Raw genomic sequence first — 21,748 nt, forward strand, 5'->3', positions numbered from 1 at the left:
CAGAGAAAAAAACAACACTGGCCCATAAACCAGCCCCTGTGGTGATTAGTGAGTTAAATTTACTTGAGTTAAATTTACTTGAGTAATTTGCTGTACAGTTATTTTATAAAGTAGCAATAGATAATGTATTGGATTCTAAGTACAGAATATTTCATTCACTCCCAACTCTATTGCCACAGCTGCCTTGGGTTTGACTGATAAAAGCTTGACAGCCAATCCATGTGATGTGCCAATGGCCCCTCCAGGAAACATTAATCGGTTGCTCACCACATTCAGACAAGGTGGGTAAAATGTCTTGCCCAAGGACACGATGGCAGTATACACAGGTCTAAACTGGGATTGAAATTTCAGCCTTAGATTTGTGGGTGTGCTCAAACCACTGCTGTCCCTTTCTTAGCTTTCTTTTCTTTATATTTCAAAATGTTATTGATTGTGTTTAAATGTCTGCACTCTATTTGTCCTCTTTATTTGAGCCCAAAGCCAGGCTCAAGACCAGAGGCAGTGCCCAGACTATAGAACAGCGCCCCCTGCCTGTCAGATCCTCTCAGTCTTTAACAAAGTTCAAGACTAGACTGAAAACTCACCTCTTCTCCCTGGCATTTAATACCAGCTAGACAGAATATCTTGGTGTTTTATTATTCTTTTGCTCTGTATAATTGTTTTTTTTCTTTAACTTTTATGTGAAGCAGTTTTATGTCAGCTGAAGTTGTTTTTAAATGTGCTATAAAAATAAACTTGAATTGAATTGAATTTTCAAAGCATAACATTATGAAAAGTTAAAGTATTGGGTGTGCATAAAAAAATAAATCAGAAGAGTGACTCGAGATTGAACTCACAAGCATATGCACTGCAGCTGAGTCACATTATTTTAGTGTGTTTCTGCTAATTATGGTACTTTTTATTTCAAACAATACTCACTTAAAGGCTTAAAGACTCCACCCTCCTCTGTCTGTCCCATTGTTGCAGTAGATTTGTGATCAGCTGTTGGCCCACATTCAAACAGGAACGCTGGAGAAATTATGCAGGAGCACTGGTGGCCTACAGACCCAGAATCACAAATGTCCCCATGGAGAGTATGGAAGAGGAGGGGGTGTCCTCAGAGACTGAAGCCTGACAAGGAGCACCCGAGCTGGGATGACAGCGGCAGTGTTAGGGGTGTGTGGAGCCGTCTTGGTCCCTCCTCAGTCAGTCTCATATTAAGCGCTTATTGACACACCTGCTGCCACCGGGACACAGGCTAAACTCCGGCTCCTCTGCTCTGTTCCTGCACAAACACATCTGCTCCCCTCTTCGGATACTGCCTCAGGAGAATGGGAATACCACAGAATACAGAAAGGATCCAAAAATACTACCTCTGGCCTGGTTCATTTCACTCATCAGAGCTCCTCACCGTGACAGCAAAGGGGCCAATGTCAAACACTGTAATGAAATGAGATGATAAGATTATACACAAATAAATAGATTAATTGGGTATTTTTTCCACAGTTGGAGCACCAAAAGAAGTTGATAAATAAAATATAATAATACTTTATGCATTGTTTAAAACATACAAGGCTCACTTCACTCTGAGCTTGTCATTATTGGCCCTTTTGCTGTCAAAAGGGCCAATAATGAAATGGAATTGACAAGATTATACAAAAAAAACTAAAGGGACTAAGAAAAAAATAAGAAGATAAATCAAATATAATGTGGCCAGCAGTAGTTCAGTTGGTAGTGTGTTTATCCACTGATCCGAAAGTTGGCGGTTCCGCTCTCGTCATAAACATTGGTTGGACAGCCAGATCCACTTACCCTCAGTTTGGCGGTGTGATTCCAGCTCCCACAGATGAATGCTGTTGTTGTGTCCTCGGGCAAGACACTTAACCCACCTTGCCCCCAGTGTCTGCATACACTGGTGTATGAATGTGTGTGTGAATGGTTGAGTGGTTCGTGGATGTGAAGTGATTTCAGTGCCTTGAAGGTGGAGAAGTGCTATATAAAATATGCCCATCTACCATAATAATTGGTTGGGCATTGTTTAATAACTGATGCAGACTTCAGCTGTCCGGTGGCAGACTAATAGAAATGTGGCTGCAGTGTGCTGAAATATAATAAAATAATACAGAATTTCATTTGTTATTTGAAGTATTTATAAACACATATGGCAGTTAGAATCAAGTAAAAAAGGAATGTAATGGATTTATATAGTGCTACATTTCATTGTTTATTCACTTCACAGTCAGTAATGGTAAGCTTCTATTGTAGCCACAGCTGCCCTGGGGTAGACTGACAGAGGTAAGGCTGCCCATCTGTGCTATCGGCCAGATGGGCAACACTCAATTCAATTCAATTCAATTCATTTATTTTTGTAACGCCCAAAATCACAACAACAGTTGTCTCGAAGGGCGTTCATGTTTTGGTTGATGGGGGAAACCGGAGTACCCGGAGGAAACCCATCCAGACACGGGGAGAAACATGAAAAACTCCACACAGAAAGGCCTGGTGACCCGGGGATCGAACCAACCTTCTTGCTGTGAGACATGAGTGATGGCACTCAGTCACCGTGCCGCCAAGACACAAAAAACAAAACAACAGGAAGAATCAGACACAACAAGAAAAATCAGACACAACAGGAAAAATCAGACACAACAGGAAAAATCAGACAACATAAGAAATCGGCCAGGAGACCAGACGAGGAGGAGGAGAGCCGGGCGAGGAGGAGGAGAGCCAGACGAGGAGGAGGAGAGCCGGGCGAGGAGGAGGACTCACTCACCACATTTATACTATAGGCAAGGTGGGTGAAGTGTCTTGCCTAAAGACACAACGAGAGGTTCCACTAGAGCCACTGTGCGTCAATGCGTCAATGTTGAACCCTTTATTTCCTGTGTCCTTATTAAATATGTTCTGATCTGCTTTTGGGTCTTAACACTCCAATCCAAATACCACACTGCGCATCAAATGCTAAAAAGTTCAGCTTTTTAACTCTTGGATGTGCGAACAAAGCGTTGGATGCCTGAATGCTCAAGACGCACCGCATCAATGCCAGATCCGCACCTCTCTGATGCTTCAAAACGTGCTGCAAAAACACAAGGCGCCCAAGACACAAGTCCACCCTAGACTTTGCATGTAAACTCCACACCCCTGACGCCCCAGTGTGAACGCACCTTTAGTCAGCCCCACTAAGGGGAAATTGTAGTTTTGTACCAGCAACTAATGATTCATATAAGAATTATTAGGCCACACGTCTAAACATTGGCAGCGGTTTATTAAGTGTATTGCAGTTGTTGGCCCTTTGTAGCAGACAGTCCCATTAGATGACTAACATGAGCAGTAGCATTGTTCTGTTGGCCCCCGGGACTGGCCTAATAGAATCAGGACTGGACCCAGCCTGAAGATGGATGGTACCAGTTTTCTAAAAGGAGCAAGAGCCTCGAAAAGAGCAGAGTCCTGGGGAGCGTCTGCCGACCACCTGCCCCTGACCCCGCCCCATGGACCCCCCCCCCCCCCTCCCCCTTCTCCCGCTGTCCCGAGAGAAGTCCACCCCCCAGCCCTCACCCTCTCACAGACTAATGGGACCCTGGCATGGTCATTTGTATTCCTGTGCCCCCTACGGACACTGCACCCCAGCTGTCTAAAAGGCCAGACTGACCTCCTGCTTGGTATATGATGTATGCAGGGTTTTAAACCCAATTAAAATGGTAAATATTTTTCATGGATAATATGCTAAAACGTGAAAATGTAAATTCTACTTTCATAAATAAATTATGAAATTGTAGTGCTGTAACATCAAAGTACAAGAACAGCAGCAGTTGCAAGATTTACAATTACAATTTGGCACTCAATCAGATTATTAAAATATATTTAAAACAAAGATAATATTTAATCAGGTTGAAAAATTTCCATAAAAGTAAAATAAAATACAGTATGGGTTTTCAGTGATACAGTAATTACTAGATTAGTCAAAGGACAATCTTAATAATCTTTAATTAAAAATCATTCAGATCACCTGTGCCACATGCAAGAGTGACCTAGTTTAGTCATATTGCTGCATGATGATAATTAGTCATGTTTTTAAGCCAGATGCCCTCCCTGACTAAACATGGATTGCTAAAAAACTATTGATACCATAAAACTCTTGCTTCTGTTTTGGAGATGTTTTTTTTCTATGAGCAGGTGTTCTCAGAAGCTAGCCTGGTGTTATTGGTTTTCCACTTTATCTATTCAGGTTGTGTCGGATTTTTCATAACTTTTACTTTTCCAAAGGGTTGCCAGATTCAGGCACTCTCCAGTGAAAAAGAAAAAAAAACAAACTGATGACTATTTACCACATTATCTCCTGCCTGACTTTCAAAACTATGGTTTAAATTTTATTTTCTTACTTTTAACTTAGGATACATCTAACCATCAGGTAGGAGTGCTAAGTGTTCAGTGGTCAGAATGTTTTCCTTTCAATCACAATAGTAGAACAGTGGTTAGATTCTAGCTGTACATTGTGTCCTTGGGCAAGACACTTGTTCCACCATGCTTAATGAAGTTACTAGATGCTCCACAGTTAGGTCTGCCATGATAATTAGTTTATCAAGTTATAGTTCAATATATAAAAGCTGGAATAATATATTTTTGGGCTCAATATTTATCATGAGTACTTTTTTCTTTGCAAATGTGAGAGATTTAGGGTATTTTGTTGTAACACAATGAGATTTGAATTGTATAGGGGTGAATAAGTCCCTCGTATGGCCAATTATAAGTTAATTCTGCTATTTACCATATTTCCCAGACTATAATACATATAGTCTGGAGTACCTGCTCTGGAGTATAAGTCGCACCAGCCAAAAATTGCACAATAATGAAGAAAAAAACATAAAAAAACATATAACCCAAACATATAAGCCACACTGGACCATAAGTTGCATTTTTGGAGGAAATTTATTTTACAAAATCCGAGACCAAGAACAGACATTTTATCTTTAAAGGTAAGTTATAATAATAACAATAAAATAGAGAACAACGGGCTGAATAGCAATACAGCATGCTAGCTTAACACATTTGTATGTATTCAGCTACATGAAGCGTAGACAGCGAACTGAATACGTGTCTGGTATGTTAACATAAGATATTAAGATAACTCAGATAACTAAAGCATAAAAAACAAGTTAACAAGATTACTCGCGATCCCACTCCAGATCACTAAATGCATTGAATTCTTCATCCTCGGTGTCGCTTCTGAACAACTCCACCAATTCCGGAGATAGCTATAGCGCCGCTTCCTTTTAATGAAGCTGTCTATTTTAAAATCTTGTCTTATTTAAATCTTAACTACTGGCATAAAGTAGTTTCAGTATTATCATTTATTGCAATATTTCTCTGTAGCGATATATCATGCTTCAAAATTTGTTGTCGTGACAGTCCTATTCACAGTATGGCAGTAAGCTGACCTGAAGCAGGTGACGTCTCCAGGGCAAGTTCCAGATCTATGAAGAGGTGCCCCCAAATGTTTAATGCCATACTGCGTAACATTGCGTGTAAAGCAATAATATTTCAAGCAGGTAGGAGAAAAGTTACATATTGCACCTAAAATACACATTTGAGTCAGAACATTACATTTAAAATTTATATAGGACCTGTAATGATTACTTCATTAAAATTCCTATACAGTATTATGTAAAATTGACTCTTAAGCTTTAAGCCATGTTATAATGTTGTAACCTCCTCAAAAACTTACCCTGACTTTTTTTGTTTTTTTTGTTTCATTCATGCATTTTGAGTAACCATGCATTTTTAGTCTTATGTCATGAAGTGGTAGTTTTAAAGTAAAACAGTCTTTTACCTTTCGTTCAGTAGAGATTGGCAATTCCACATCTGAAATGATCCAAATGATTCTAGTGAAGGTGTATTGAGTTTTAAAACACAGTGTAGCACTTTCTGTATTACCACACGACATCACAAGGTGGATCAGAGTGTTTAGAGAAGAATATTCAGGATTTGCGTTGTGTGTGAATGAAACAAAACACAGCTACAGGTATGTTTGTAAGGAGGAAGCAGCATTAAAAGACATCTGAAAAGATAGTGTAATATGGACGCTTTGAAAATATACATTGTTTTTGTCTGGTTCTTACTCTTACTAAGAAAACTGGCACTGTATGACTACTACGATCACTTGAAAATGTGTCCTGAATATGTAAATTTAAAAGTAAAAATGGTCTTTGCAGCACTGCAGTCCACACTTAGAGATTATGTAAACATTTCCAGTCCCATTTACATCCAAAGCTGTGGAGATCAGTCCATCTCAGCAGATTAACACTATCACACAGAGCACATGTTTACTCCTGAGGCTGCTCTCTTCATGTGACCTAACATACAAGTCAAGTGCACTGTATGAGCCACAGTACTGCAGTTAATACTACAACTGTATTCAACTGTGGGAACACATGAGATGGATCGCTCAGTAAGACAAGAATTCTTCGCCTATATCTACATAACCAAAAAGTTAAACACGCACAATGTATCTTCTCTGGTGCAATTTAAAAACCTGGTGTTGAATGAATGCAAGATGAATATGTTTAAATGTCCTATATAACATAAAATGGACCTCTGTGAGTTTTATGCGATGTTATAATGTTGTTACCTCATCAAACACATACCTGGAGTTGTGTTTTGTTTCATTCACACGTGTTCGAGTAACCCTTTATCATTAGTCTGTCTACATTTCCAAAGCTCAAAAGGCTGTATTCCACCTTTTGATGTCACAAAGTGGTAGTTTTCAAGTCAACAGCTACCTGTTACCTTTTATTCAGTAGAGATGGGCAATTCCAGAGCTGAACTCATCCAATGATTCTAGTGGTGTATGAAATTTAAAAATACAGTGAAGCGCTTCCTGTTTTATCACATGACATCACAAGGTGGAACAGAGTTTCTGTTTGAAAGAAGAAACTCAGCCTAAACATGCAGTGTTTGTGTCTTAAACATGTGTAAATATGGGCCCAGGCAATAACATCTCCAAGACGACGAGCAGTGACTTTCATCAGAAAAGTTACACAGCGCACCTTAAAAAAAACCCCAAATAAACAAACAAACAAACAAACAAACAAAAATAAATAAAAATAAACAAGGCCTGTTTACAGTGGCAGAAATTGGGCCGCTGGAGTGGAAGTAGTTTTAATAGGAGTTTATAGAAGTGCTAGAGGCAATATTGGCCACTGCAGTAACTAGGCAACTATTTGTTTAAAATGCAAAGGTACAATCTTGGGTTATCAACCAGAGCAATTGTGAACCTTCCCCTATTGTGTAATAAGAATTAAACCATGACTAAACCAGCACAGATCTGATTCCCTCTCATTGTCTCAGCACTGTCTCACTCATCATTAAGACACTATAGTGTGCCCCTGGCTCAACCCATCAAATATTCATGTTATTTTCACGTACAGCTGGGGATTGCATTAGCAGTGACCAGGCGGACTCCTCCTGAGCACAATTCACTTTACATTTTAATTAAATGGAAACAGCTCATCTGAAAATGGTGCGGCGCGTCTGTTTGTGCCACTCGGAGATGTGCCGAGGTCTGATCAAAACCGAATGAAACACAATGAAGATAGACACAGACTTGGCTCTGCTTCAGTCTGTGCTACTTCCTCTTCTGTTTGGGCATCTTAGAGTTAGTATAGGATTTGGAATATGTTGATTGTGATTGAACAGCAGTGATGGATGAAGTACTCACTTTTGTTACTTAAGGAAAAGTACAGGTAAACAGTTACTCAACTAAAAGTAAACCCCCCAAAAAAAGTATTTCACTCAAGTTATGTTAAGTTCTTAAAGTGTTAACTGTAGTGATATTGATTAAAAAATGGTGTGTATTTTGGCCATTAGTAACAATACAAATCAATTTCTTAATTTTTCTTATGAAAGTGTATGTATTTTTGTTTTCTCAAAGCCGAAGCTTGAACTCGAAAACTTTAGTGAGGATGTTACTACAAACATGGTAAAAAATAACCCCTCAAATCATGAAAAGTACTTTTTACTTTTCAGCCCATTTAAAAAAATGTAGTAGAATAGAAAAGTACAGATACCTGCTCTTAAATGTATTGAAGTAAATGTAAAAAGTGTCTACTGTAAAACTGACTCAAGTAATGTACAGATACCTAAAAATTCTTCTAGTACAGTACTTCACTACTTTTAATTTGTTACCTTTCACCACTGCTAAACAATACACAGTCTAAGCATTCATCTCTATAGAGTCAGGGGACTTATTGAAGATTCAAGGATTTCCTGGGTAGAGGCTGCTAGCCATTCTATTTTTTAACATTTATGCATTTATTTATTTTATTTAGCAAACAGTGCATATGTTGAGGTGATGTATTCATGCTATACAAATCAGTACAAATAATAGATTACAAGGTTGAGCACAATATAAGCATAACAGCATTCATCTGTAGGAGCTGGAATCGCACCGCCAACCCATGGGTCACTGGACTCGACCGCTCTTCTATCATTTTTATGTTGAGAGATTCGAACCGCCAACCTTCTGATCCCTGTACTGTATGGCATGGAACCTGTCTTACAGTGTGGCTACAAAAATAACACAATAAAACTGCATTCTTGTCAGTGGGACGTCTCTCCACAGTTCTAACCAGTACCTTGCCCTGGTGTCTGTCTCCTTGGCGATAGATAAGTTATGCAGCGATATCAACATATTCCTGTATTTCTGTGGTATATGTGACAACCTCCCAAAAATGGAAACACAGATCTGACTTTCTTCCACACTGACTATACAATGTCAAAACCAAAAACTTAAAAACTTATCTCATAACTCACAAAACCGCTGAATGAATTTGCATAAACAACAATGTAATCCTGCATAAACAAACCTCCAGCCACTCATTAAGCAAAGTGTGTGGAGTGTCCCATAGGATCCCTCTAAATATTGAGCTAATTTCTGCTCAAATTGAAAAACTAAACTTTTCGAAAGCTTCACTTGATCCCCTCATGGACCTGCGAAAAACCTTGAACCTGGAATCGCGCTTACAAACAATCTTTAAGAAAACAGGAACCTCCAACAACATACAGCCATTTCCCATGAGCCCCTGCTGCAACGGCAATTCTTAATTAACTTTTTTTCCCAAAGATGTTTTATTATTGAATGCTGTTGACAAATCCAGAAATCGCATCTGCAGCTGTTTATTTCGTCTCCTCTTAATTAAACGCTGACAATAACCAAGGACTGGGAACAGGGTGACAAAGGCTGAAAGAACAGCAGAAACCTTGGTCTGATATCAGCAATGTTCCTACTTCGAGGACTCAACAAAACCCATATCAAGTCCCTGTTTGGCCCAAAGGTAAAAGTCGAAATGCTCCAAAGTTCAACTATATTCAACTAAATACAACAATTAACAATGAGCTCAGACAAAGTAAGCCGTTAGTTAACTTGTTCGTCCAGTAACTGAAATTTGTGAGTTTGTGAGTTCCCATGATGAGCAAAGTGTGTCCTTGGGCAATGCACTTTCATCAAACCATTTTCCAACTATTATTTGTTTAAATTTCCATGTAACTTTTCTGGTGGAAGTTCATCAGTTGATTGTCTCAATGGAGATGTTATCGCTTTGCAAAAAATATGCATTCTTACTGTGGATAGGGTCGCCTCTCCACAGATTGGGTCTGTAACTTGACCCAGTTACATGACCAGCTTATCTCCATTGACATAGATACGTTTAATGTCATACAGGGGAACAGCTGACCTCCACAACATGTCAGCCTATAATATGTTGTGCACAGGTTTGTTTGAAGATTTTAAGTCAGATGCCTTTCCCCTTTCCATTTGACCAAACATATAACTTACTGTGGGACCCGCTGTTTAGTCACATACTTCTACAACTACCTGAAGGAACCATTCACCCATTCACACACACATTCATACACCAATGTACGCAGACACTGGGGTGAGAGGAGGGGAGGTCTTGCCCGAGGACACAACCACAGCATTCATCTGTTGGAGCTGAAATTGCATTACCAATCTATGTCAGTGGATCGGACATACATCGGGAGTGGGATTTGAACCGCCAACCTTCAAATCAGCCTCCCCAAATGTACTCAAAAATACATTTTATACAAAATATGTAACTAAATTAAGTTTTCAGCTACATTCCCCAACATTTTGACCTGGTCCCCCGAGACTCCAAGCTTCCATCTTTTCTTTAGTCTCAAGTGCCACCAATCCCATTACAGTAATTAAGTTACAGCGGCCCTCAGAGCACTCTCCTTCAGACTGTGGTGGGCACTGCGACCAAAGACGCAGTTATAGTTAGAACAGAAAATGGGAAAATGCATAAGAACTGGTACCACAGGGCATATTTAAGATGGTCTTCATTTGTATTATATATTTTTTATACATATTTGAAGAGTGGAATAAATAAACAGGTTATGGGACAGAATGTATCCACAATAAAAGCTAATGGCACAGATTACTTCAACTTAGTACTGCAGTTTTTGTCACATTTCGTCCATTGAACTCATTATATTGTTTGATTTTAAAGTTTAAAGATGTTGTTTTGTGACTAATTTGGTCTACATCTTGTGAAATGCACTAAAGCATAACAGTAGTAGTAGTAATTACTGATTAACGTGGTCAAGATTAAAGGTCTCATATGACATTATTTTCTGATCTATGTTATAATGTTGTTTCCTCATCACAAACATACCCGGAGTTGTATTTGCTTCATTCACGCCTGTTTAACTTGCAAATTTGGGTCTGAGTTTTTCTCTCAAACAGAAAACACTGTTCCATCTTGTGATGTCATCTAGTAATACAGGAAGTGTGCCACTGTGTTTTAAACTCCATACACTTTCTCTAGAATCATTTGGATAATTTCAGCCCTGGAATTGCTAATCTTAACTGAACAAAATGGAAAAAGTAGCTGTTAACTTGAAAACTACCACTACATGACATCACAAGGTGGGACAGAGAATTTTGAGCTTTGGAGATGTGGACAGATTAATAATAAAGAATTACTCAAACATGTGCGAATGAAACACAACTCCAGGTATGTTTTTGAGGAGTTAACAACATTATAACATGGCTTAAAGCTTTTGCGTAATATATTACTTTTAAGTCTATTCCACTGTATATCTAATTGCTATTCCTAGATCTCAGCTTTCTATTTATATGTGCCATTTTAAGTATTTTTCACCATTCAAAAAGATAGATTGTGTTTGAATTAGTTCATTTCTATGGCATCTGGGCAAATTTTCCATCACTTTGAAGCCCAGAAATATTCAAATATTCTACCCTACCTAACAACATTGCTAAAAACATTAACATTGAATACTACTAAAGGTGCTACTATAACAGGTATAAAAAAAACAGTTGTCAAATTGGCTTTGACATACTGATTTCACAGCATGATTTGGCTTTTAAAATGTGCATTATTCAACGAAAGTTTATAACCAAGATAAATGTATGTGTTATTTGAGCTGCCCACAATGCCATGTAAATGCCAAGACGACTAAGAAGCTAAATGCCACTGTAAATGAAAGGGGAACCTGCTGTGACACTTACGGAGGCAAAACTGCGCTTCATATCAAAAGAATAGATGTTTAACAAGTAAAACGCTACCAAAGAAACAAGGTACAACTTTATAATAACTACACGTTAATAAAGCATGAGCAGAATGATTCACAGGCTTTGTAAGGGTTAGACCAATTTGTGTCATTTTACCCCTACATGACTAGGTTCTTATGAAAGGTATTTTTTAATGTATTTATTTATCTTGCTTTGATAATTATTTAGTCAGTTTGGTGGAGTTGAAAGAAAAAAAAAATATTGCAGGAAGGTAAATTATTTATTTATTTAATTATTATTATTATTATTATTATTATTATTATTATTATTATTATTATTATTATTATTATTATTATTATTATTATTATTATTATTATTATTATTATTATTATTATTATTATTTTTTGCATAATTATGAGATAACTAATAATTTTAATATTGCAAATGATTACTATTGCACTATTTAATGTTGGGAGGTCTACAACCTGCATGAAATGTTATTGCTTTTCATGGAATTTTCCACAGTATGACACTGATTTATTATTATTTTTTAAATATTGTGGAACATTCCAAGCACAAAAAAGAAAATCTCCATGGTGACAAGAAGGTGGCAGACTCACGAGTAGTAAATAGATATCGAACATGTACCAAATGTATCAAAGAAAACCTCCTAGTCTTTATTTTACAGGGCCCATATTACACAATTTCCTGATCTATGTGAATTTGATCTTTGTGTCATACACATACTTAACACACACACCCTGAATATTTAGGCCGAGTTCTTCTTTAAAAACAGAAAACACTCTGTTCCACCTTGTGATGTCAAGTGGTAATGCAGGAAGTTCTCCACTGCGTTTTTTTAACTCCATATACCTTCAGCAGAATCATTTGGGTAATTTCAGCCCTGGAATTACCAGTTTCTATAAAACTATAATAAAAGGTCACTGTTAATTGGCAAACTACCGCTTCATTACATCACAAAGTAAAACAGAGCAGTTAGAGCTTTGGGGATGTAGACAGACTAATAATAAAGGGTTACTCAAACATGTGTGAATGAAACAAAACACAACTCCAGGTATGTTTTTGAGAAGGTAACACAATTATTAACATAAATTATTAACATAGCTTACGAGAGTCAATTTTGCATAATACAGGACAATTAGACAAGACCCACCAGACCAGATAACCAGAATTGTGCATTTGGGACGGGGGTAGCATTTGGGGCGGGGGTAACATGTGTGATGGGTGGAGAAAGGACAGGTGTCAAAGCCCCATGATAAAAGGCTGTCCGCACAGTTATATGGACCCAAAGGGGAGGTTTAGGTTTGGCTGAAGAAGCATATCCCAGCCTCCTCCTTTATTGATATTCTGTGCTCATAGTTTACCCCCAAGCCCCGCCCCCACTCCCCCTCCCTCCTCTTGCGTGGGTGATGTCATCTCTATATGGAGCCGTTGGTCAGATGCCATCGCAGCTCTCATCTCCGTCACTGTCACTCGTGCTCACTTAGCCCCACCGCGACCTACAACTTAATGCATTTTTGCTGCAAATATATCTGGATTATTACAGGGCAGAAAGACCAGGCCCCAAGCACTGCTCTCCATATCCACAGACAATTCCCAAGTCCGACCCAGATACGGCAGCTTTACGACTTGTTTAGGGTGACCACTTGGACTGTAGTCTTTTAATACATGAGAGTGGTCATCTGCCAGAGTAGGGAGGGAACATAAATCATTTGAAATCATGACGTATTCAGAAAAGAGAGGATAGCGCAGAGGCAGAGGTGGTGTGTGGTTAAGTGTCTGTTTGGAATCAAAAGAAAAAGGTGACCAAAGGCAACCGATTTAGAGGCTTTGTAATAATGCTGTCACAATACTAATATTTCAATTTCAGTTCGATGCTCAAGAAAAGGCTTCATATTTGATACCGATTTTCATGCCCCAAAGATGATTTCTCTTTTTCATACAAGGTTTTATACAAGTATTTTTTTCAGTGCACAATAAGAGCCATACAATACATAGGGTACAGTACATGGGTCACAGTATGACACATCACCTGCATGATTCCATGGAAACAGAAAGGTAAAACCATACTTTAGAACATTCTCCATGGAGATAGATATGCCATTATGTGGAATATTATTACCAAGAGCATTTACATGGATACATGGAAACATGCACGAGAATGAGGTTTCTGGAGATGCAAGCCTGTTCAAAGTGAGAACGTATGTTTTTCTGAGGTTTTTTGGTGCAAAAAAACAGTTTTTTTCTATTTATTTATTTATTAAAAAGTTACATAATGTGGCTTTAAAATTATCATGTAGTTTCATACTTCTCCTGATAGACCAAGATTATTCTATGGTTCAGAAAAGGTTCAACTTTGTCCTATTTTAATATTTTTTCAGTATGAACCCCTGCTCAAAAGAGTATCTAATTTTGCAACTAGTTTCAATATAGATTTTTTATTTATTTTTAAATCTGGATTCAAGACTTCGAGAGACAGACTTTGCCAAAGGGATGTTGATGTGCCCAATGGTCAAGTTAGAATTCTGAACTAGTTTTCTTGTTGAAAGAAGCTCAAGGCTTCATATCAGCCAGGGGAGAATGGAGAATTATAAAAACAAAAGACAACCCAAAATAATTTAACAAACGTATTGTGAATGGGCCAGACACAGCTTTGTGCCTTTGAGCAAAACACTTCACCAACCAATCACCACTGAATGAGAATGAGTAGGCACCGTTTTAATCCATTGCAATAGGCTATTTGTTGTTATTATGTGGCCTATACGGTAATCTTGTCTTTCGGCCTGTCAGATTAAACTAAAGAAATACAAATAGTGCAGGATATAGAGGGTGGACTAAGTGTTTTAGCGCAGTTTAAAAGAGATAAAAACTTAAAGACTTCTTGGCTTGTATCCAGTGGTGGGACAGGTCACATGGTCTGGTGATTTTTGGTGAGAGGGGAAGAGAGGAGGGGACTGTACAAAGTTGAGAGGGAGGAAATAGAACAGTGGTCTTTAGTGCTATTGGCTTTTCATTGATTACATAGGTCATTTGAAAGTCACTCCCTCCTCCCCTTCCCTGCTCTCCCCCTCACTCCCTATACTCTCACCTCTCCAGGCTCTGTCCATAGTTACACCTAAAGGCAATTAAAGCCACGCTGCCAGTGATGTTACGCGCTCGTAATTTTGAGCTGGAGGTAATTAAAAGTGTTATAGAAAGTGTGAGAGGGAGGGGGCTGTCTTTGGTACTGTAGGTGGAGAATTTCATTTATTTTGTTAGTGATTTGCAAAAAAATTGATTTTTGGTTGGTGGACAGATGGAGATGGAGCATAGATTAGAGAACAGGTGGAATTTAAAATGAGAAGTGGGTTGTAGGTGTAGTGGTAAGACCTGCACCAAGGAATTATGGGAAATTGTCAGGATCATGTAGTTCAGGACAGGGAGCTGAGTCACCATTTTTTCGAATTTGAGTTAGACTTAAAGGGCCCATTTTAGGCTATTTTATAATCTATATTTGAATGTTGTTTCCTCATCAAAAACATACCTGGAGTTGTGTTTTGTTTCATTCACACTTGTTTAACACAGAAACCCTGCATATTTAGGCTGAGTTCTTCTCTCGAATGGAGAACAAAATGCCCTTTTCCATCTTGTGATGTCATGTAATATAGGAAGTGCTCCACTGTGCTTTAAACTTCATACATCTTCACTTGAAGATGTATGGATAATTTCAGCCATGGAAAACTATGCTAAACACAGTAAGTGGTAGCTGTTAACTTTAAAACTACCACTTCATGACATCACAATTTTTGGAGATGTAAACAAACTAATAATAAAGGCTTACTCAAACATGTGTGAAGGTATGGGGGGTTGTTTTTGTTACACTGAAAATCATGTGTCTTTACTCTGAGTGGGCGTGCATCTCCATAATCCTGACTCTTACTTGACTGGGAAAGTTGCTCCTACGGCGTGTTTTCCATAGGGATGTTGTTCCTAATATCTTCTGCAGTATGGCATAAGACCTATATATCTCCATGAAAAATGTGATTTTAACTTTCAATTTCCATGAAGTCAAGCAGGCGATGTTCCACCTCCAGAAAGTTACATACTGTCGCTTTTAGTCCTCATAGTTTGAATCTGAGTTCAAGTCTGAGTCATTACTATATAGAACTTTTTGGGTTTTTTTTTTTGGCTGAGAAACAATTGTGCTAGCCACTCTGCCACCTTGCCGCCCTGCCTTTTAACAAAACAATGAAAAAACAAAGAAACCAAACCTAATTTAATTTGCCAAAAAGGTCAAATGGTCAAAATCCTAACCGTGACTTAAAGCAGAAGGAGCAGAACACTGTCTTTGCATGTGCTTGTAATGCTGTAGGTCTCTAACATGTCGACAAGCCCCTGGGGGATTGCTAACGACATGAGCAGGGAGAACTAATTGTGTGTGTTGTATTGCCTTGTCCAATCAATCAATTACCACAGACAGGGCACCAGGGGGCAGCACCAATGTGTGTGCCTCTTCCATTGTGCTTCCATGATGGATCCTCTACATTCATATCACATAAGCCCAGCACTGTGAGAGGAAGCATGTGGGAATTTGTCAATGTCATGGAACAGTTATGAGGGATCATGATAAAGGCACATTAGAACTATATGTTACTGTCATTATGGGTGTGTCTGACTGCTGAGCCTAACAATATCTCTTTTTCACTGGTTCTCAATCTTTTGTCAGTCTAATATATTTTATAACTCTTATGGATTCAGTATTATGCAAAATAGATTGTGTATGTGTATGTTTAACACAATTGTCCCTATGCAAATATGATGAAATAAGTACTACTAATACTATTTCATGTTACTATTTATTTATTCATAATACATGTTTTAATTTGTTGGGTTATCTTCACACAGCAAAAACCCGCCAAAAATATGCTCATTTAAAGGTCCCATATTATGCTATTTTCTGATCTATGTTATAATATTGTTTCCTCATCTCAAACATACCTGGAGTTGTGTTTCAGTCACACATGTTTAACACACAGACCCTGCATATTTAGTTGTTTTCTCAAACAGAAAACACTCTGTTCCACTTCGTGATGTCATACAGGTAATACAGGAAGTGCTTCACTGTGTTTTTGAACTCAACACACCTTCACTAGAATCATTTGGATAATCTCAAATCTCTACTGTACTAAAGGTAAAAGGTAGCTGTTAACTTGAGAACTACCATTTCATGACATCACAAGGTGGAACAGAGCATTTTGAGCTTTGGATACTATTCAATTCAATTAATTTTATTTTTGTAACGCCCAAAATCACAACAACAGTTGTCTCGAAGGGGGTTCATGTTTTGGTTGATGGGGGAAACCGGAGTACCCGGCGGAAACCCATCCATACACGGGGAGAAACAGGAAAACTCCACACAGAAAGGCCTGGGTGACCCGGGGATCGAACCAAACCTTCTTGCTGTGAGGAATGAGTGTTGCCACTCAGCCGCCGTGCTGCCTACACACAAAAACAAACAGGAAAATCAAACAACAGGAAAAATCAGACAAAACAAGAAAAATCGGCCAGGCGAGTAGGAGGGAGGGGGGCGGAGGAGGGCCAGGCGAGGAGGAGGAAGACCAGGCAAGGAGAAGGAGAGCCTGGCGAGGAGGATGAGAGCCAGGCGAGGATGAGAGGGAGGCGGGTGGAGGTGGATGAGAGCCAGGCGAGGATGAGAGGGAGGCGGGTGGAGGAGGGCCAGGCGGGGAGGAGGAGAGGGTCCAGCTGTCATCGGGGCATCTGAAAGAGTTACACTCCACAGGGGGAGTGGGACAGGGGACAACATGTGAATAGCATTGCTGATGAGAATATAGGACAAAGCAGAGGATAGTGCTCAGGTTGCCATACTTCCCCCAGCTAGTTATCTCCTACTGCAGCCTGTCTTATCCCGGGTTTTAATGTCCTTAACTCCCTCACTTAGTAACCTGGTCATAAGCTATACCGAATAGGAAGGTTTTAAGCCTGGTCTTAAATACAGAGACTGTGGGGGCCTGTTTAACATCAGCAGGGAGTTGATTCCATAGCACAGGAGCTTGGTAACTGAAAGCTCTCCCTCCCACTGTACTTTTGGACACTCTAGGAACCTTAATACTCCTGCATTTTGAGAGCAGAGTGCTCTGTTTGGCTGGTACGGGACAATAGCATCTTGCAGATAGGATGGGGCCATACCGTTTAGGTTTTGTATCTCAGGAGGAGGACTTTGAATTTGATTCTAAGCTCGACAGGAAGCCAGTGCAGATATTTTAGTACAGGACTGATGCGGTCTCTTCTTTTAGTTCCTGTTAGGACTCTGGCCGCTGCATTTTGGACCAGCTGGAGGCTCCTTATAGTACTTTTGGGGCAGGCGGCGAGCAGAGAATTACAGTAATCAAGTCTGGAAGTAACAAATGCATGGATGAGTTTTTCAGCATCGTTTTTAGGTAAAATATTTCTAATTTTAGTTATATTTCGCAGATGAAAGTACGTGGTTTTACAAGCTAGGTTTATATGGGCTGTGAATAAGAGATTTTGATCAAATACTAATAATAAAGAATTACTCAAACGTGTATGAATGAAACAAAACACAACTCCAGGTACGTTTTTGATGAAGTAACATTATAACAAGGCTTAAAGCTCACAAGAGTCCATTCTCTTCCCTCTGTATTCCTGGTGTCTGTAGGTTTGGTCTTCATTATGGGGCATGATAAAAGAGCATGAAATGAAAACATAATTGGGTTTTAATGTGTGGGCAAAGCTCTCACCACCCACTGACCAAACCTCCACAGAGCACCTCTTCATTAACACTCGGGGAAAAAGCACTGCTTGAAGTGTAAAGGGGGAATCTGGTTACATTTTTACACAAAGACTCAAGTTAATATAATCCATCTGACTGCATCTATAGTTTGTGTTCACAGTGTAGAATTGAATGTCATAATTTCAGAGGGAGGGCAGGGGCCTTTATAACTCTGGGGGAGATGAACTGTTTTTGAAAGTGTTGGCTCCACAAACTTGTCATATTAGCCTTGGTTTTAAGTCTCTTTAACTGTTAACAATCACGTCTTGAGGGGTGAATAATGGCACCACTTTCTGAAACTTTAGTTTATTTTTGCTGACAGAGAAGACGTTGAGCTTTGTGCCAGTTTTTGTTTCATGTGGATAGGCCTTGTAATTAGAGATTTTACCCATAAACCAGTTCAACACATCTGCGATCTGACAGTTAAACGGCAAATTCCTCCACAAAACTCTGACCTGTCCTGCAGCTCTGTTTTACATGTAGAAAGTAGTGATATTGCGTAAATGTAAACCTAATTAGTCTGGTCTGCACATGTAATGACAATGCATGAACAACTCTGTGACATCTCTCGATTGTCATTATTCCCCACATCCTCTTCAGCCGAGCGCCAGGTAAGGTTTGTGAGCCTATAAACAAGTGCTGGAAAGGAGGGCTGGAGTACTCTTAAGTAGCTCCTTATCACTGTTGGTGTGTGTGCAAGTGTGTGTGGAAGGGTATTTCTCACATTGTAAGGGACTGAAATCTGTACATTGCCTTCTTATGGGTAGAAAAAACAGGTCCCCATAACATATATAATGTATTATCAGATCAACAACATGGTGTAACGTTCAGATACGGTTAAAATGGGTTAAGTTTAGGGTTAAGGTTATGTGTAAGGGTAGGATCGATTATTTTTAAGGTTAGGATCAGTTTTCAGGAAATTAATGTAAGTCAATATCATGTCCCCAAAAAGCATGGAAACCCAACATAAGTATGTGTGTGTGTGTGGATGTGTGTTTTTCCTGTCTGCTCTGTGTATGGCTCGTGGCAGTGTGAGCCCTGAGCTTCTTAAAGAGCCCTTTGGGACATGCAGAGAAAGCAGAGCAGGGTTTAACCAGGCCAGACTATTCCACTCTGCAGAATGGGCACATGGAGTGAACTGGGAGGGGGGCAGACAGTGGTGGGTGGATGAAATGTTGTGTAATATGTGAAAATACGTATGGCAGGTTATGGGCTACTTTTTCATTATGTAACATACATTACAAAAAAACAAAACAAAAAACAAAACAAACCCCCCATCTGCATTCACTGTATCTTCCTTTTTTCACTTACGAATTACTAGTAGTAGTTACCTTCTACACCTTACCTGCCCCCAAAATCACATAATGTGTAATAATGTGTTCCTTGAGTGTAAATTGCCTTTGTGTTTTGGATGGAAATTTCAGTGTTGGTAATATAGGTAGAGGGAGTCTGTTTAGGAACTCTCCACTACTTCCCTTAATTCTGTACTTTTATTCTCAACTTATCTTCACAAGCTGCCACTTAACTGGTGTAAAACTATGATAAATATTTACCACAGGTACTATCAAAGCAAACCAAGTTATAATTATAAAAAACATGAAAACCTGCATATGTATTTTAATGTCATGGTTGAGAAGTTTTTTGAAGGTGCACTATAACTTTTATGTTGGAGGGTTCATTGCATTGCCGCCATTTAGAGGTTATATCTCTAATAAGGCATAAGACATTTCACATACATATCTCCATGGAGAGGGGAAGGTGACACCACTAGCAAAGTTACAGGTCAGATCTGTGGAGAGGCCATCCTGCTCAAAGTAAGCATACACGTTTTTCAAGATATATTTTTGAATGATAAAACTATAATTGAATAAAGACAGATACATTTAATGCCATACTATGGAACATGTGAGGCAAAGCAAAAACATCTCCATGGAGAAAGGCAAGTGACACTCTCTACCAGAAAAGGTATATAGTGCACTTATACTAACATGTCTTAGTCGATGACAGAATACTGTGCAACATTCAAGGCAATGTAATAACATCTCCATGGTGACAAGCAGGTAACAGTCCTTCCACTAGAAAAGTTGCATAGTGTACTTATGCACTTATGCTCTTGTCAATTACAGAATAAATGCCATGCTGTGGAATATTCAAGGTAATGTTATAACATCTCCATGGTAACAGGCAGGTAACAGTACTTCCATCTAACAAGTTACATAGTACACCTATGTCTGCAAATACTCACCACTGTTAACAGCAGATGTGTGTGACTATTTCCAATAAAATAAAAATAAATAAAATAAAAAAGACCAAAAAAAAAAAAATATTAATAAGACACAACTGTTTTGTATTCAATTCCATTTGTATTCCAATGTTTCTGTCTTTTCCTTGGCTTAAGTGGGCTGGTTAATTAGCATGCTTACGCCAACATGCAATAATAGAACAACAAATAATTTCCTCTCAAATGAGGTTAGAATATTTTATTTCTATCTCAAAATTAAAATCTAATTATAATTTGGTAAATAATGATTGTGCAAATAAGAAATCGGACAACAGACACAGTGATGTTACCTGTAATGGTATTGTTTTGAATTGTATTGTCCTTTGCTGCGTGGGCTCATTGTTATTCCACTCTAACATTTCACAAACTAATTCACAAAAGCAGACAATACCACAACAATGAGTCTTCCATTCCGTTCTTTTGATATGAATATTTTAAAGGTTACACTAAATTACTGAGCCAAATAAAAGAAATCCGCCATGTCTTCCTTACCTCTTTTATTAAAGTGGCATTTTGCAGCTGCTTAAAAACGAATACAATAATCATTCATGCTATCTTTGTGAATAAACTTACTGCACCTTGTGGGAGTTTGTAGAATCTTTTTTTATATTTGTATTTCTTTTTGTGGAGAAAAAACACTGCAGTTTGACCACGTAGTTAACGAAACTCAATCAATGTTCCTCCATGAGCCTGACTGACCTCTGTAACAACACATACAGTCAGGGTGCAAGGGTCAAACACTGAGATTTGATTCATGAGTTTTTCTGTTAATTGATTATTGGAGGTCCTTTATCTCATTGAACAAGTCATTTGTCTTTGCAGTAGTTTACATATGGACACAATTACAGCTGCAAAGGTAATGTTGTAGAATATATTGGTTTGATATTGCTGTACTGAGGGGACTCACCATCTCAGTCCTCGTTATGTTCAACTACGTCATCAGAGGTATAATACTCCCTACAATGGAAGCATAGCCATACTGGACTGGACTAGACTGGAATAGACAACACTATCAAAGTGTCTTGAGGGTTCATGTTTCCGAGTGCTGGGTCCTGTACTGATGGTAAAATTGTCACACACATTTTTATATGTCTGTGTAATCCCTCAGATGTCCAGCTCTGATCCATAG

Source organism: Periophthalmus magnuspinnatus, chromosome 13 (assembly GCF_009829125.3).
Source record: "Periophthalmus magnuspinnatus isolate fPerMag1 chromosome 13, fPerMag1.2.pri, whole genome shotgun sequence".
In the NCBI taxonomy this organism is placed as follows: domain Eukaryota; kingdom Metazoa; phylum Chordata; class Actinopteri; order Gobiiformes; family Gobiidae; genus Periophthalmus; species Periophthalmus magnuspinnatus.